Below are 18,421 nucleotides of genomic sequence, written 5' to 3' on the forward strand. Positions count from 1 at the left end.
TCTATCATTATATGGATGATATTCTCTTATGTCATGAAAGGAACAGTGTAGTAGAAGAAGGCCTCTGCTTCTTGCAAGAACATTTTAAACAATGGGGCTTAGAACTAGCACCAGAAAAGGTGCAGGTAACTTGTACCAAACAGTATTTAGGAATAAAATTGGAAGATACTATTGTTAGACCATTAAAAGTGATCATAAGAACAGATCATCTAAGCACCCTCAATGATTTTCAAAAACTCCTTGGAGATATAAATTGGGTAAGGCCATTCCTAAAGCTTACAGATGAAGAGCTCAGTCCATTATATGAGACACTGAAGGGCGATTCTGATTTATCATCTCCGCGCTCTCTCAGTAAGCAAGCCAAGGAAGCCTTGAGCCTAGTCCAATCCCACTTGCAGCTTGCCCAGGTAGATAGAATAGACTATGGCAAATTTCTATTCCTTATAGTGATACCCAGTAATAATAGCCCAACAGGGGTACTTTGGCAGGAAGGGCCAATTCTCTGGGTATATCTGGCCCACTCTCCAGGAAAAACATTAAGATGGTATCCTCAGAGTATAGCTGATTTGATCATCAAGGGAATCAGGACAGCTATAAAAACATTTGGGATTCCCCCAAACATAATAATAACACCTTATGCTGCTGAGCAGATTGAATGTCTTACTGCATGCTGTGATGCATGGGCTGTTGCTTACACCATCACCAATGCTTCCTTTGACAACCACTACCCAAAACATCCTTGGCTACAGTTCTGCCTCTCTAATCCCGTCATCTTTCCTAAAAACACAAGATGTAATCCCATACCCAAGGCTAAGGTGGTGTTCACTGATGGGTCAAAGAATGGCATTGGGACTGTGGTCACTGGTGACCAGTCTTGGACATTCAGTTTTCCAACCACTTCAGCCCAACAAACAGAGCTGTTGGCTATAGCACAAGCCTTTACACTTTTCTCACAGGAACCTTTTAACCTTCTAGCAGATAGTCAGTATGTGAATGCTGTGTCCATCTTAGAGAATGTAAGTTATATTAGCCAATCTTCCCCCATTGCCAGTATTTTTAGAAAGCTACAACAACTGATCTGGGATCGATCAACACCTTTCTTTATTGGACAAGTAAGAGCCCACACTTCCCTCCCAGGACCCATTGCTGAGGGAAACAGATGTGCCGATGCCCTGACCCGTGAGTCTAACATCTCAGTGATATTTGACCCTGTAGAACAAGCCACACAATTTCACAAACAATTTCATGTTAATTCAAACACCCTTCGCTTAAAATATAATATTACTAGAGACCAAGCTAGAGCCATAGTAGTAAGTTGTAAATAGTGTGTTACACTCTTACCCACCATTTCAGAGGGAGTCAATCCAAAGGGACTACTACCCAATCACATTTGGCAAATGGATGTCACTCATATTCCAGAGTTTGGCAAGATGAAATATATTCATGTGTCTGTTGACACCTGCTCAGGCATCATTTTCGCCTCTTGCCATACAGGGGAAAACTAGAGATGTCATAACTCACTGCCTTCAGGCGTTTTCAGCCTGGGGAAAGCCCAAGCATGTAAAAACTGATAATGGACCAGTATATACATCCCAATCCTTTCTTAGATTTTTAAGGGTAATGGATATCACCCATACCACAGGTATTCCCTACAACCCTCAAGGGCAAGGCGTGGTAGAGCGCACCAACCTGACCCTTAAAAATGCTCTCTATAAACAAAAAGGGGGAATAGGGGCAGACTTCAGATCCCCCAGAGACAAACTTAACATCATATTATTCATTTTAAATTTTTTGACATTGGACAAAGATGGCCACAGTGCAGCAGAGCGGCATAATCGCCGTTCCAGGCCTAAAGACATGCCCGCAGTTATGTGGAAGGATGTATTGGAAGGATCATGGAAAGGCCCGGATCCAGTGTTAATCTGGAACCGAGGCTCTGTTTGTGTTTTCCCACAGGACCGAAACAATCCCATCTGGGTGCCTGAACGCCTGACACGGAGAGTGGCAAGACCAGAACCGGAAGTGCGAGATGCCGATGCCACTGATGCTGATCCTGCTACTGATCCTTCAGCAGGCGATAGGAGAACCCAGAGAACTATGGGGTCTGGTGAAGGCTTGGCCTCTACCACTCCCGGTGACTGAAACTGCACATACCTTTCCCGCCTTTCTCTCTACCAATAGTACACTTAATCTCCCATATCTGCCCTTTGACAGCTCTATGTGTTACTGGCATTCCTTTTCATAACCTCTCTAAAGCTGCCAATCTGTCCAGGGAATTGGGCAAGATGTTATCCACCAATTGGTCCAGTGAGTTTGACGTGCTCACCACTCAGCTACAGCTAGAAATATTGAATGTTAGTTCCCAAAAGGTAGAGGCGCTGTCTGTAGCTCAGTTTGCTGAAGCCATGCTAAATGCCACCAAAGCCTGGTCAGGCATGGGTGTTATGGGTATATTACTCCTTGTAGGTCTTCTCCTACTTGGGAGAAAAGTCTGTTCCATGCAACGGCAACATCGGGAAGTGCGGATGGCTCTGGTGCAGGCCATGGCAGCTGTAGAGGAAGGCATCTCCTCTAGGGTGTGGCTCAATATGTTGGACCAGTAGTCAAAGACGGGTAAGATCAGGAGGTACGCATACCAACCTAAGACAGGGCGCAGACCTTAGCTGTCTGTTGCCCTATGACGGGTAAGGATGCTGCGCCTCCCTGACAACCTAAGACAGGCATGGTCCCCGAGCCTCATTGTGTTAAAAAACAAAAAAGGGGGAGATGTAGGGGCCGGCCTATGGCCAAGGCTGAGTCCCACTATGGCTGAACACCGCCCTTCCACTGTAGCTGACCAATGCTCTAAGATGGTGCCCGCTTCCTGGGCGCCACCCTTCCTGGTTTGGTGGCATTAGCATAAGGAAGTTGCTCCTATAGGCTTGCCCCATGCTTCCGCGCTCGTGCTCAACTCATGCAGAAGGCATGCTACCAATCAGCTTAAAGGTCACGCATGATCTTGATCACCATAGGCCAGCTTCCTTTATATAAGGCATAAGCAGGAAAGAGAAAGAGTCTCTCTCTCCTCTCATTCTTCCTCTCACTCGCTCTCTCCGGCTGTTGCTTCTTCTCACTCACCTTCTCCCGACCTTCCGAGTAACAATAAAGAACTGAAGTGAACCAGGTCTGTGTACGTATCACTGTCGTCACCGCCACAAGGAGCGAATGCGATACATCCCTGTACTTAGAAAATGATGAACATTCATAAGTATGAAAGCAGTAATAAAAAGAAAACAGCTATATGCTGTGAAGATCTCACCTGATGAAAGAAGTGCCTCTGAAAGATGAAGAGGCCTGGTGAAGGCAGGGATAAAACCCTTCAGGAAGAGGGAATGGGGTATACACATCCATTACATGAGGAAGAACAGTGAAGGTTAGAAGGGATGTCTGGTAAAATGGAGCATAGACACTAATCATCTTGGGGTGCTGGCCTTATTCTCAAATTGCTACCATCACCCCACTCTTCCTCTCCTTCTTCCTATTTGTGTTCTCTCATTAAAATCCTAAAGCTGCACAGAAAGGAGTCAAATTTAGTCTCTGTCTGTCTCTTTCTCTGTCTCCCCCACTTTGACTCTCTCTCTGACACATACATGCCACACATACGTGTCTCCTTACATTCTCCCCAAATTTGCACATGTTTTCTCCACTGTCACCATTGTTTTCACAAGGGGTCTACCTGTGCTACTCGAAGTGAAGTCCATGGGCCAGAATCTCCTCCATCACCTGGTAACTTGTTAGAAATGCAGAACCTCAGGTCCTTCTCCCCACCTCCCTCCCCTGCCCCACACCACCCTAACCCCTACCCCCCACAGAATGAACCAGAACTCCACCACTGAGGGAATCAGAATCTGCATTTTAGAAAGGTCCTCTTGTGATTCATATGCAAAATAAAGCTGGAGATGCCAACTTGGTCTAAAGCAGAAGATCCAGGATTGTACCTCACCCTCCACTGTGTTATGACCACCTTGATCTCCCATGTTTTCTTATCATGACGTACATTCCTCTAAGAACTAGGCAAGCTGATCTTTTGATGAGATGCTTATCCAAGGAAGGTTCTAGTCTCCTAAGCAGTGAGTGGGGTGGTAAAGTCAAGTCACAGAGAAAAGCATCTCAGTGGCATCCCATCACATCTCCCAAACTTAAACAATGTTCCATTTTTACTTCCTATTTGTTAAATAGTTTTTCTTTTGGGTGTTTAGATTTTATCAAGTTAACATTCTCTCCCACTCTTCCTAAAAATGAACTTTCTAACTCCAGGGTGTTTTATGTAAGGCTAGACATCTTTATGCCTACATTCTTAAGTCAAATTTTGAAATAATTTATTTTGCATGTATTTTTGTGTGTCACCTCTCGGATCTCAACCTTCTTGGCAATGTGCTACACTATAACCTAAACATATTTTTTCCCCTAATATATGGGAAAGATCCTATAAGTCTTTAAGTAGATTTCCTTGTTCTCTACTAAGGTACCGTATCCAATCACCTTAATCTATTGAGGTTGGTAGTTTGCCTCTCCCCTACAGAAATCATCTCCATTCATCTTCCTACTGGAATTTCAAAGACCTTACACACCTGCAGGATACAATAAACATACAGAGGATAACAAACAAAGGATTTTTTTATTCAGGGATTGGAACAATTCTCCTTCCTGCCCCTACTCCCACCTGCCCAGCACTTCTGTTATGGAAATCTCATCCTATAGTTGGTATGCTGCAACCAGAGGGTAGGCTCCGACCCCCATTTTCAGGCACCCTCCTCTGTCCTTCAGGGCATTACATGCAGAGCTGTCACTGCTCTACAGACTTTTCTCAAAGTCAGCCTCCCTCAATCAAAGGCCTTAAATTTCTCTGCTGCCTTATTATGTAAAACCTGGGTTTATTTAGATCTTCTACTCCCGACTCAGGGTTCACTCTCCCATTTTAACTGTTCCCAGTTAAAATATCCTTATCCTCTATCTAATTTCACTGTGTTCCTTTGCTGTCTTCAACTGGTGTTTGTGGTCTTCAGAACGTCTCCCCTGTATTTGTAGCAGAGGGAGAGGAGTCAGTCATAAGCAAGAATGACTGGCACCCAAGGCACACTAAGTCTGGTTCAAGCACTATTTCGAGCACTCTACCCTTTTCCCTTTCATCCCCTTCACAACCCCTTGAGGAGGGAGATACGCCCCCAAGTGCCGGCTCTAGAGTCTAACTCCATGAGTTTGAACTCCAGCTCCACCCCTTAGTATCTATGAAACCTGGGGTGAAGCACCTGGCTTTTCTGTACATGAATTTCCTTTTCTATAAAATGAGGATAATGATAGTATCTACTTCATAGGATTGTTATTAAACATTAAAGCCTATGGCATGTAAAATGCTTAGAACAGGACCTGACCCCACCAATTTTAAATATTGGTACTACTAGCCCCATTCTACATTTGAGATAAATAAGGCACAAATAAATGGTATAGCTTGCCCAGGTTACCTGGGTGTTGGTTACTGGCAGAGCAGGCAGTCTGCTTTGTGACGTATGTTGCCAGAAGGAATTAAGGAACTAAACATATAACTTCAGAAAGGCAGTGAAAGAATCCCGCTGTGAAGGCAAGGCTAGACATTTAACAATATAGCGCAGCAAGTGCCCAGAGAGGGATTACACGTCCAAAACAGCAGGGAGCCTCTTTATGATACTCACTTCACAAGTTATCTTTTTCCTACCAAAAGAACCAGGGAAATAGAAAAACCCTCCCACAGAGGGGCACAGAGAGGAACACATTTTAAGAAGGTATTTGAAAGGACATGTTTAGAACAACATTGCACATCCAGATATCCTAATTTGCACAGGTTTGTGCAGTATCAAAGAGGAACAAAAACAGCTAAATCCTACAAATACATTCATCCATTCAACACATATTTGCTGAGGGCCAACTATGTGCCAAGTTAAGTTTCTAAGTGCTAGAGATACAGTAGGGAAATAAATGAGCAGCAGACACTCCCTGCTTTCGTGGGGCTTAAATTTAGGGGTGCACCGAATACAAAACAATCTGAGATATGAAAAGTTATGGATAAAATAAAAAGGATTAACATGACGTCATAAAACTTTTATTCTTTAAATGTCAAGAAATGTTAAGGTAGAGACTGAGAATTCACTGTGATGAATGAGTAGAGCTGTTCTGAGCCAAGGTAGTGACTAGTATTATGTGGACCAACATGTATTCGCAGAGAACCAAGAAACAAATCAAGAAGCCATGTGGAACCAGGACCTCCTGAAGAGGATCCAGACAAAAGGGGTATAAAGACATTTTCCTTAGCCTCACTTAATAAGAAGTTGTCAGTATATATATGCAAATGCTTCTACATTTTATATAAGAGCTTTCTCAACAAACCTTTTTGTGTCATTTTATAGAATCTGGATTTAGAATAGCCCCTCAGGTACTGTTTGATGGGGCTTGGACCGGACAGGGCTAACTGACAGCTGTGGCTGTGGTCCAGCCTAGAGACCGTGATAAAAGCCAGTAAGCAGCCCCTTCGATACAGTGGTGCCAAGCAGGAATGGACTTTGGCTCTGTCTTTCATGGTACCTTTGCAGGCTTCTCCTCCATTTTGTGACCTTCCGTACAGTCATTGGCCTATGATTTGCACAAAATACACTACAAAACTGGAAGCTCCTGTGTAGCTATAAGAATCCAGAGTGAACTTAGCTTATTGCTTCCTCTCCTGTAAGGCTACTTCCTGCTTCATAGCATGGCTACTGTGTCTTCATCCTTTAAACTCCTGAGGTTAGAATCATGTTTCATTTATCTAAGTTGCACAGAGTGCCGGACACAATGCCTTAAACAGAGCAAGTTACATCTGCAGAATGTAGTGCTTTGTCTCCTTTAAAAGAAGAACGCGACATAAATATAAGTTCAAAATGGATCAAAGACCTAAAAATAAGAGCTAAAACTGTAAGACTCTTAGCATAGGTGGAAGTTTCATGGCATTGCATTTGGCAATGTTTTCTTGACTATGACATTAAAAATACAGGCAACATAAGAAAAAAATAAGTAGGACTACATCAAGATTTAAAATTTTTGTGCCTGAAGGACATTATCAACAGAATGAATAGGCAGCCCACAGACTGGAAGGAAATATCTGTAAATAATATATTTGATAAAGGGTTAATAACCAGAATATATTTTTTAAAGTGCTACAATTCCACAACAAAACAAGTAAACCAATTTAAAAATGGTCAAAGGTCTTGAATAGACATTTCTCCAAAATAGATAAACAAATGGCCGATAACACGTACATGAAAACATACTCAACATCAATAATTACTAAGGAATCACCACCGTGAGATGGCACCCCACACCCTTATTTATTTGTTTTCTCTTCTCATACTCATTTTCATCAGCTTGTGGTACTGCTGCCAAAACTCTGGAATGGCTATTAATTTGGAAAGATACAGATGTTTCAGTTACCATGAATATAATATTCCGAGCCGAATATTTCCTCTCCCCCCACCCACCATACACACAGACACTTATGCTTAATATAACCCAGATAGGTAGATAATTTTGCTTATTTTGAATCCAATTAAATAATACCACCTTCCCCAAAAGTCTGAAGTAAATGGGATTAATCATACAACTATTACAAATTCCAGCTAGGAAGGACCAATTCAGTTACACTGTTAGTAGATGAAACCCCACACATACATAGTAATTCTATAAAAGAAAACAAAGGAGATGGCCAGTTTTTTGAGGAAAGATGCTTGAAGAAGGAACATAAGTTTGCTAGGGGAAAAAAACAGGGCCTCTCAGTTCTCTCCCCTGGGGCTTTCAAAACTCCAAGTATGTTGTATTTCTCAGACTGTTTCAGAAAGAACAGCTGATATCTCAACAATCTGGGTAAAAGCTGCATCCAATTATTTCTGTGGTCTTTTGTGGTTTGTTATGACATTCTCCAATCCACTTACCGTTTCATAAACTAACCAGACCGGGCTGTTCGTTGGGTTTTCTGGAGTGCCGTCCCTATGTGTCTCATGCACTCATTCAGACCGTTAAGGGGAGACGAGTTTCTCTGGCCCCTCTGGGCCGTCCCTGAAACGCTAAGGCCATGCCACTTTTCTCAGGGCCTTGTTGTAATTGAGCTGTGAGGCCGGCTTCCGCCCCGGCCTTTCATCTTACCTCAGCCATCCGGAGCCACAGTGGCTGATCACAGCCTGTCCAGGGTTTGATCAGATTGTACTGAATTCTTGCTTTGGTGTATGGCCAAAAGGGGTCAAACAAGGGTAACTTACTATTAGTTTAAATGTCCCACAGCCAACCACCTCCTGGGATCTGTTTTTAGATTCTGCTTCCATTTTCCTGGGTCACAGAAAAAAACCAGAGAGCCTTTCTCCATCCAGATCTGTCCTCAAAACAGCATCACGAGGAGGAAAAGTAATGTGGACTTAGGTATTGCCAGCCTCATTTTACAGATGAGAAGTTTGAGAATTGGAGCAATGAAGAGGCAGGCAACTCAGAAACCACTGGAGAGCCCAGATTTCAGACTCAGTCGTGACCGAGATGGAACTCCATCTCTGTCACTCACTAGTTGTGTAATCTTCGGCAAGTCACTTCAACTCCCTGTCTCAGTTTCCTCATCTATGAAATATATATTATATTAACAATACATATTGCACCAAGTAGCTGCAGAGAAGAAAGTACTCAACAGAATGCCTGGCACATGGCAAGTACCGATTGTTGTTGTTCACATAATCATCACAATCATTAAGACACCTACATTATTTCTCAGCTATTACAAAGCTAATATATTTCTGTATCAGTCAAGACACTCTCAGTTACGCCACAATAACAAAAAAACACCAGAAATCTCAGTTCTTACCACAAAGGATGTTTTTTCACCCTTGCGACCTGACTATCACAGCCAGCTGTGGCCCTTCTTTGCCTCATCTCCACTCTGCCACGCAGGTAAGTGAAGCAGCACCATCGGGACCACTGCCTGGAGTTGTGGCTGTGGGAAAAAGAACACAGTAAAGGACAAGCTGGCTTTTTAAAGCTTCTGCCCAGAAGCAGTGTATGTGCCACTTCATACCCCACTGGTCAAAGCAAGCCAACCTCAACAGCAGGTAGATGCATATAATCCCGCACTTTGGACGGAAGCAGACTGGTCAACAGCAACAGGCCCACCACGATGGAAGAGCCCAGATCAGCGCTCCAAGGCTCTTTCTGCTCCACCTCTCTGTCCTTCTGTAAATCAAGGTTTATGAGATTGTGTTTCCATAAAGTTAAATTTGTGATAATAAAATATAAAATCTTTTAAAGAGAGACAGTTAGCATGCTAGCTGTCTTCCTGAGCCCTAGCCTTTCCATAAATCTACAATGATGTCACTGTGCTGCCATGCAAAGAAGATGAAGTAACTGGAGGCAGGGACACCGTAAGCCTGCTGAAGCTTTGCTGCCCTCCACTTTGCCCTGCTGCTGGGTGAGTCCCACTTTCTTCACACCACAGACTGACAGGTGCTCACTGTCTGAGGCAGGTGTCAAAGGGACATTCGTTCATTAAACTCATCTTGCCATTTCACCTTTCAGGAACTTGAAGTTCTTTCATAAAGGGACTGGCAGGACCATCAGCCCTATACTTTGCATTTCTGTTTATGAACAAACTTAGGAAATAAGCTGAGTCAGGGTCTTTATGTCATGCCATAGCATCACAAAGGCATGAATAGGACCCTCAAGTTGATCTAACTCAACTCAACATCTGATACAGAAATACTTCCTTCATATTGCCGGTAGATTGAATGCTCGAGTACTTTTCAGCAATCCAATCTCAGCTTGAATGCTTTCAGCAATGGGAAACTCATTACCTCACAGGCAAGCAACTCCACTTTTGGAAGGTTAAGTCTTTTAGAATGATTTTCCTCATGTTGAGCTAAAATCTGACTAGGCACAGAGTCCAGTCTTTTGTCCTTACTCTGCATTCCAGTGGAGCAAAGAGAAGAGGCCACAGCATCCCAGGACAGACCTTTCAATACACAGAGCCCTCTCTTGGTCCTCTCTCCTGCCATTATTTTTCATATGACAAGGACTCCAGTGGCCTTCATACCCACTTTGCCAATCTGGCTTTAAGATAACCAGTGAAAAACTCAAACTTTTAATCAGAGGCAAATATATTCATAAACCACTGAAAGAGAGGCTTGAAATAGGGAGGTTAGAGAAACCCATAAAATTTGAGAATATCATTTATTGTTCTATCTTTATTTAACTAATAGAGATGAGATCCTTTCAGAAATACTGAAGTGGGGAGGGAAGAGTTGAAGGACCGAATTTTACATTACACATTCAGCAATTTGTTCTACAAAATGAAAAAGGATGGTGTGTTTTCCAGATTGCCTCACTGTAAATTCTCTCAAGAGGACCTGCCTTTGAATTGTCTGCCAAAAATAGATACAAACAAGAAAAAACACTTTCCCAGATTCCCCTAGGATCAAAAACCTGCAAAGGTGAACAGCTATATAGATCTTGGGATGGAGAACTGATTTTCTGCCCTGAACAGTGAAGCAAGTTGACTCGCATGCAGAATATAATTTTCACTAGGAACATCCACTGAACTTGCAAGCCACACATCACAAAACAAGGAACAAGGGTGAAGAGAATTAATTAGTTTTCTTTAAGATGAAGCATGTGCTGCAAAGGGTCTATGTTAAGCTACTTCTGCATGTAGAGCTCCCTCCCCACCAGACAGTTTCTGGGTTGCTTTCTCCCTTGCTTCAGGTCTCTGCTTCAAATGCCATCTCTTCAGTGAAGCTGTCCCTGACTCCATTTAAAACTGCATCCCCTCCAATTACAGCTTCCATCCTACTTCCCTGCTCAGTTTTTTCATAGTACTATCATCACCTAATATGTTCTTCTTACTATTACCCTTATCATATGCCTCCTCCCACTATAACATTAGAACCAGGAGGGTAGGGATTTTTATCTGTTTTCCTCATTGTCATATCCCCAGTATCTAGAACAGTACCTGTATCTCAGTATCTAGTTTCCTGGTTTATTTTAAAGACATATAAAAATATCTACTCCTCTAGGGCACACATTCTAGTGGAGGAGATGGACAACAGAACAAACCAATAATATCAGGAGGGCAATATGATAACAAATAAATGGATGATCAGGGAAGACTTCCTGAAAGTGGTTTTGTTTGAACAGTGATAGGAAGGATGAGATAGCCATGTGGACAGAGACGGTAGAAGAGCATTCAGGCAGAGGGAACCTCAAGCACGAAGACTCAAAGACAGAACAAGCTAGCTGAAGAACAGAAAGTGAAACAATATGCCAACAAACTGGACAACCTAGAAGAAATAAATGAAAAAGCATCCCATGCTCATGGATTACAGGAATTAATATTGTTAAAATGTCAATACTACAAAAAGCCATCTGTAGAGTCAATGCAAACCCTATTAAGATTCCAATGGCATTTTTTACAGAAGCAGAAAAAACACTCCTAAAAGTTATATGGAGACACAGAAAGCCCTGAATAGCCAAAGGAATCCTAAGAAAGAAGAACAAAGTAGAAGGAATCACACTTCTTGATTTCAAGCTATAATACAGTGCCCTAGGCATCACAACAGTATAGTACTGCAAGGGAACAGAATTAGGAGCCCAGAAGTAAAATCAAGCACCTACAGTCAATTACTATTTGACATGGGAGCCAAGAATAATGAAGAAAAGACAGCCTTTTCAATAAATGGTGCTAGGATAATTGGATATTCACATTAATAAATGAATTAAACTGGATCCATATTTTACACCACTTACAAAAATTAATTTCAAATGGATTAAGAACTTCAATGTAAGACCTAAAATCATGAAACTCCTAGGTGAAAACACAGGAACAAAGCCCCCTGACATGGATCTGGGTAATGATTTGTTGGAGAAGACACCTAAAGCATAAGCAACAAAATAAAAAACAAACAAGTAAGACTACATCACACTAAAAAGCTCCTACACAGCAAGAGAAACCATTAACGAAATGAAAAGACAACTTATGGAATGGGACAAAATATTTGAAAATCACATATCTGATGAGGGGTTAATATCTAAAATGTAAAAAGAACTCGTACAAGTCAAAGCAAAACACACAAACAGGCCAATGAAAAAATGGGCAAAGGACCTGAATAGACATTTCTCCAAAGAAGATATACAAAAGGCCAACAGGTACATGAGAAGATGTTCAACATCACTAATCATTAAGCAAATGTGAATTAAAAGCACAATGAGATAGCACCTTGAACCTGTTAGAATGGTCATCATCCGAAAGACCAAACAAACCAATAATATCAGGAGGGCAATATGATAACAAATAAATGGATGATCAGGGAAGACTTCCTGAAAGTGGTTTTGTTTGAACAGTGATAGGAAGGATGAGATAGCCATGTGGACAGAGACGGTAGAAGAGCATTCAGGCAGAGGGAACCCACCAGACAGTTTCTGGGTTGCTTTCTCCCTTGCTTCAGGTCTCTGCTTCAAATGCCATCTCTTCAGTGAAGCTGTTGGCATGGATGTGGAGAAAAGGGAACACTTGTGCCCTGTTGTTGAGACTGTAAATTGGTACAGCCACTATGAAAAACAGTATAGAGGATCCTCAAAAAAATAAAAATAGAACTACCATATGATCCATCAATTCTACTGCAGGGAATCTACCCAAAGGTTAACAAAAACACTAACGCAAGAAGATATAGGCACCCCCACATTCACTGCAGCATCATTTACAATAGCCAAGACATGGAAGCAATCTAAGTGTCCATCAATGGATGAATGAATAAAGAAGATGTGGTACATATATCTAATAGAATGTTATTCAGCCATAAAAAAATGATGGAATCCACCACATATGACAGCATGGCTAAATCTTGAAGGCATCATGCTAAGCAAAGTAAGTCAGAGAAACACAAACTATGTGAACTCAGTCATATGCGGAATATGAAAAAAAAAAGTGTGAGCCCAAGGGTCTGGGGCATAATACACGTAATAGAATGAGAGGAGCAGAAGTGGGCAGGGATGAGTTCATCTGTGACTCAGGTGCAACTGAGCGAGGATGGCCCCTTCAGGGATCCTCACAGTGGGGACACAATGGGGCTTGGCCTTGTAGTTCCACGTGGACCAGTCACTGCAAGAGGGCTGCCCCAGGGAAGGGTGGGAATTAATTTGGAGTGAGGCAACTCACTTCAGCCAGGACAAGGCCTGAAGAAGCCCTCCGCAGTGACCCACCAGCAGCCAACACTCAGGTCAAGTGGTGAATTAAAAGCCTCGGCTCTGAAAGGGGGTATCTGAGCAGCACATCATTTTACAACATTGTGTATAAAAAGTATACATATATACATAACCTTAAAATCATTCTATCCAGACTTTTTTATGTTTTCATGTCACAAATAGGTCTAGCCTATTTCTGTTACCCTGTTTTGTTGTAGCTCTTGAAAATGAAGACATTTCTTTTATAGGCACATCACAAACATTGTCATGATGACTTTAGAGTCAGGAAACAAACCTGTTTAAGGTTTTATCTCCATCAACAGAGAAAGCCCTATAGAGTTAATGAATTTCTTAGGTTTGTTTTTTATTCAGTGTCTCCTTATTACCTGGCTGCTTTCCTGCCTTTAGTTATAATGAAAATTCAAGTGATCATCTGGTTCCTCTGCTTTCTCTTAGAAACTGATTTGTGAATGTTTATATAGTATTCCTTCTGCTATGTGAAATGTTTGAAAGTAATCCTGAAATGAAGCAAGTCATCTGCTGAAAAATATGGCAGGCAAATATGGGGGTGATAATAAACATCATTTTACAAGAAATGTCCAGGTCTTGGGGAGCTAGATACAGGCCCACAGTTTGATCCCATGTTTTAGAACGGTGCTGTCATACCCAAGCTGGATGTGCTAATAGAGGCATGAATGACCAAGACAACCTCACATAGATCTCCTTCTTTCAAATCTTTTTTAAAAAATATCAGTGTGTAGCAGACTAACTGGAAAGCACAAGGAATTATTTTCATGTTCTAGTTGGGAAATCAGTCTCCCCACTGACATCTTCCTCCACTCCCACCAGATGACACCAGCTCCTGAGTTTCTGACTAGATAGAGACCCTGAAGTCATCCAAACATCAGACCAGGAACATGAGATCCATCTCAGCAAGTTACCAACAAACAGGAAGAGCAATTTCCTTAGTGTGAGGTCTCTTTTCCTGAACCAGCAAAGGCATTGTGCAAGGATGGCTTGGCCTGGTTTAAAACATCAAGAAACAGAGTATTGTTTTAACTGTATTGACTATAAAATTGAACACCTTGAATGTAAATTGGGGCAGCCACTATGAAAGAGTATGGAGGTTCCCCAAAAAATTAAAAATAGAACTACCATATGGTTCAAGCAATTCCGCTTCTCGGTATATATCCAAAGGAGATGAAATCACTATCTCAAAGAGATATCTGTACCACCATAATCACTGCGGCATTATTCACAACAGCCAAGACATGAAACTACTTAAGTGTCCACTGATGAAGGAATAAAGAAAATGTGACATAAACACACACACGTACACAAAATGGAATATTACTCAGCCTTAAAAATCTTGCCATTTACAACAACATGAATGAACTTTGAGGACATTATGCTAAGTGAAATCAGATAGAAAGACAAATACTGTATGATCTCACCTATATGCAGAATCTTAAATAAAATAATAAAGCCATAAAAAAGTGAGTTATCTAAAAAATAACAAAAACAGAAAAGACTGATGGTTGCTAGGAGTGGGGAGTAGGGCGTGGGGGAAATGAGTGAAGATGGTCAAAGGGTACCAACCTGTAGTTATAAGATTTATAAGTTATGGGAGTGTAATACTCAGCATGGTGACTATAGTTAATAATATAGTTAACAATGCTCTATTATGTATTTGAAAGTTACTAAGAGAATAAATTTAAAAGTAACCATGTGAGTTGATAGATGTGTTACCTAGCCTTACTGTGGTAATCATTTCACAATATAGATGTATATAAAATCACTACGGTGTAACCTAAAGCTTGCACAATGTTATGTGTCGATTATACCTCAATATGACTGGAAAATAAATAAGTAAATAAATACAGCCACCCTAAGATGACTAGAAAAAATGTAGCCTATGGTATGAACTATAATGACTAGTAAGTGGTAGGAGAGGAAATGGCTTACTTGTGGCTTTGGCTTAAGGGATGTACTTCTGTCAAGTTTTTATTCCCTGGGCAGACATGCAGCCTAGCTGACCTAGGTCTCAACACAATACCCTAACATCCTCAGGCCAGTGTTAAACTTCAATATGTTCATCCATCAATACGCCTGGATACCCAGTGAAATGAACTTTGTCCACAATCATTATGAGCAACTTTGTAAAATAAGAGAGACAAAAGTGGGAAATAAAATGTGCAGTGGGAAGGTGGAAGAAATTTGGGTAGATTTGATGAGTTTGGTAACACATAATTAACTTGGAATCAAGGAGCATTCCTAGCTCTGACACCTACATAAATATGGAAATTCTTTCAGACAAGCTTAACAGAGATGGGGTAGGTTACCTCCTGCACCATTTGTGTTTAAGGACATGGGAAAGCTCACTACTCTCTAAAATACTTTTTTATTCACTGAATAATGTCAGAAGTACCACATTTTGGGCTTTGTGCCCTTGGGGTGGTGGTAGATGAATGGGGAAGTTAGGTGACAGTGATAACTTTTTTCTTCCCTCACAAGTTTGTGTAGGACAAATCCTGCCTCCTTTTGATTGTAAGCTTATTTTATGGGTAGATGTGGGCTCCTGAGAGAAACCCTACTGATGAGCTGATATAATTTTCACATTCTCCAAATGCAGAATGGGGTAGGGGGAAGAACCAGTGAGATCAGATGATATGCTCAGGTTATTTGATGGGATGGAGACAGAGCTGGGTCTGGAATGAGGGTCTCCTGACACCACATTAAGGACTATCACCCCTTTGATCCTTCTGCAAGGTTCTCTTTCCCTGGGACCAATGTGTACAGATACGTGAAGGGACATAAGGTGACAGAATATCAAACTCAGTGCAGTATTTAAATGATTCTTAGTGGGTCATATCATGTATACTCAACTTGGCAGAAGTTGGATGTGGTGTGAAAAAAAATTGTAAAAGGGTTATATTTGGAAATTCTATTTTTTTATGTATTACAAACTACAGAAAGGACAACTGGACATCATCCTGGCTGGTAGGGGGATGGAAAATCTAAATTCCATTTTTTTTTACTTCTTATGCCGTAGCTTAATCCCTGAGACTTTATCATTGTAAATTTGTACCTTGCCTTCACCTACTTTTGCCCATCCCTCCACCCACTTCCCCCAGGGAAACCACCAGTCTGTTTTCTGTGTTTATGAGTCCATTTGTTTTGTTTATTCATTTTTTTTTAGATTCCACATATAATTGAAAGTATATGGTATTTGCCTTTCTCTTATTGACTTCCTTCACTTAGCATAATACCCTTTTGGTCTATCCATATTGTCACAAATGGCAAGGTTCCATTCTTTTTCATGGCTGAGTAATATTTCATATTTTGACTATCATAAGCAGCACCACAATAAACATAGGAGTGCATATCTTTTCAAATCGGTCATTTAGTTTCTTCAGGCAAATTCCCAGAACTAGGATTACTGGGTCATTTGGTATTTCTGTTTTTAGTTTTTTGAGAAAAATCCATACTGTGTCCAGAATGGCTGCACCAATTTACGCTGCCACCAACAAGATACAAGGATTGCCTTTTCTGTGCATCCTACAACACTTAGTTCTTGTTATTCTGATATGAGCCATTCTGACTGGTGTGGGAAAATATCTCATTGTGGTTTTGATTTGCATTTCCATGATGATTAGTGATGTTGAGCATCTTTTCATGTGTCTGTTGGCCACCTATGTGTCTTCTTTGGAAGTATGTCTATTTAGGTCCTCTGCCCAGTTTTTAATTAGATTTATTTTTTGGTGTTGAGTTGTGTGAGTTCTTTATCAACTCACCCTAATTCTGAAAACAGCTGGAGCTTGATTTGCCATACTCTGAACAGTGGACTTTCTAGAAAATACTCTAAGCCATTCTGGGGGAATATCAGTCCTTTACACTTCCTAATGCCATGAAAACAGAGATTTCATCTCAGTGCCTAATGTCTGCAATCATCTGAACTTTACCATGGAAAGCAAATATTTTTTTAACTCTTATTTGCCACTCTCTGCTGTGATCACCTCATTTTATAATAATGTACATCCCTGTCTAAACAACTCCTAGTGACACAAGGAAGAGAACTGGCTTTGAAGGGATAAAAAATAGAGGGAAAAAAACCAGAATCTAGCTTTTGTTTCTGAATTCTAGGGTTCTGCTTTGATAATGCAAACCAAGCAATCAACTTGAAAAGTTTTCTGAAAAATCCCTCCAGGTAAGGCTCTAACTCTTCAAACTTCCAAATCTTACTTCAAGACTTGGTTTTTCCCCATCTGGGATATAAGTTATTTTCAGACCGAGTAAAGGAATCAAGAGGTAGGTAATCTGTTTCCTCATCTTATTTTAAAGAGTGTGTTACTATTCATGGTTTTGAAACCTTTTTGAATTGAGATCTTCAACCAAGCTTATCGAAATACCAGGTTATGCCTGGGTGATGCACACATAAAGCTTCTCACTGGAGAAATTAAGCTGTCTCAAAGTCTCTTTGGAGGGAGTTACTCTTCTAAATGCTGCACTGAAGATCTGGGAGATTGGATTTTATGTTTATCAGAGCAAGTAAAAATAAAAATTCAGTCTCCTAATAAATTTAAAGGAAATCCTTGAACTACATTTTGTTTCCCTTTAAGCAGGCAGTCTGTGTGAAATGTTTTAATTGTCAAGTAAATCAATAAAGACCTTGAAGCAACCAAAGCAGTGTATATGCTTACATAATTCCCCTTAGTACTGAAACCTAGTTTTCTACATAAGTACAATTATTCCTAAAAATCAAATAAAAAGAACTCTGGCATACCATTAAAGACACCAACAAGTCCCAAATAAGTAACTGGAGGAATAGCCTAATTTTATTTGATAGTTCATAGAATGAGATACTGGATCAACTTCATTTCCAACCAGGATGGTTTTTATTAACCTGCAAACTCTGGTTAGTCTCAAAGGGAATCTCTCTTTAAGCTGACAAGTCGAATGTGTATGAAGTTCGACTTGAAGATGGTTAAAGACTTTTAGATTTAGAGTCATGGGCATAAGTATTATCTCACACCCATTCCCACAGTGATAAAGTGCTCTGACAAACAGGGACAGTAGATGCAACCAGATGAGGAGGGAAGGGATAGAGGGAGAAAGAAGGAAGCAGAGAAACAAAGAGAAGGAAGAAAGATGGCCTGTGCAGATGTTTGAATTT

The 18,421-nt window shown here is 40.9% G+C and overlaps 1 long non-coding RNA gene across 2 annotated transcripts in view; it reads right to left on the reverse strand.

Moving 5' to 3' along the window:
* Positions 1–18,421, reverse strand: part of LOC130682980 (uncharacterized) — a 62,090-nt gene that overhangs the window by 39,786 nt on the left and 3,883 nt on the right. Inside the window, exon 2 of one of the 2 annotated variants that reach the window (XR_008996500.1) lies at positions 8,885–9,013. This is a non-coding gene — a long non-coding RNA (uncharacterized LOC130682980). Of the gene's footprint in view, positions 1–8,766; positions 9,014–18,421 lie in introns of those variants that run through there. The other variant, XR_008996499.1, reaches the window with a different exon arrangement.

The sequence above is a fragment of the Manis pentadactyla genome, chromosome 3 (genome assembly GCF_030020395.1).
Source record: "Manis pentadactyla isolate mManPen7 chromosome 3, mManPen7.hap1, whole genome shotgun sequence".
Lineage (NCBI taxonomy): Eukaryota > Metazoa > Chordata > Mammalia > Pholidota > Manidae > Manis > Manis pentadactyla.